The 311-nt window shown below is 39.5% G+C and overlaps 1 long non-coding RNA gene across 1 annotated transcript; it reads right to left on the bottom strand.

Annotated features, from left to right (window-relative positions):
- Nucleotides 1-17: 17 nt before the first annotated feature.
- Nucleotides 18-311, bottom strand: LOC104775486. Its single transcript, XR_765946.1, has 3 exons — nucleotides 286-311; nucleotides 133-192; nucleotides 18-56 (listed from the first exon to the last, which is right to left on the bottom strand). It is a non-coding gene; the product is annotated as an uncharacterized LOC104775486 (long non-coding RNA).

Raw genomic sequence — 311 nt, 5'->3', positions numbered from 1 at the left:
AAGGGTATTGAGTTTACAGTAGGGACTTTGACAAAACCACTTGGACCAGCATGATCCTGCAGAGTCATTATTAACTAATCATGGTTGAAGGTTTAAGTCTTGATTAGAGAAGATGAATTAGGGAAGGTTTACTTGAACGAGGTCGTTGTAGACAAATGGAAACAGTGCCTTGAGGACCGAGCAAAATGATTCCTGTAAACAGAGAAACCTCATTGTTGTTGTTATTGTGGTTGTAAATGTGATTAAGACACTCAGAAAAGTAGAAAATGTACAAAGAGAACTCACAGTACAGTTGGGGACTACAGCCACGC

The sequence above is a fragment of the Camelina sativa genome, unplaced genomic scaffold, assembly GCF_000633955.1.
Source record: "Camelina sativa cultivar DH55 unplaced genomic scaffold, Cs unpScaffold16277, whole genome shotgun sequence".
Classification (NCBI taxonomy): Eukaryota; Viridiplantae; Streptophyta; class Magnoliopsida; order Brassicales; family Brassicaceae; genus Camelina; species Camelina sativa.
The sequence above is the reverse complement of the archived record's forward strand: the minus strand, read 5'-3'. Positions and strand labels throughout refer to the sequence as shown.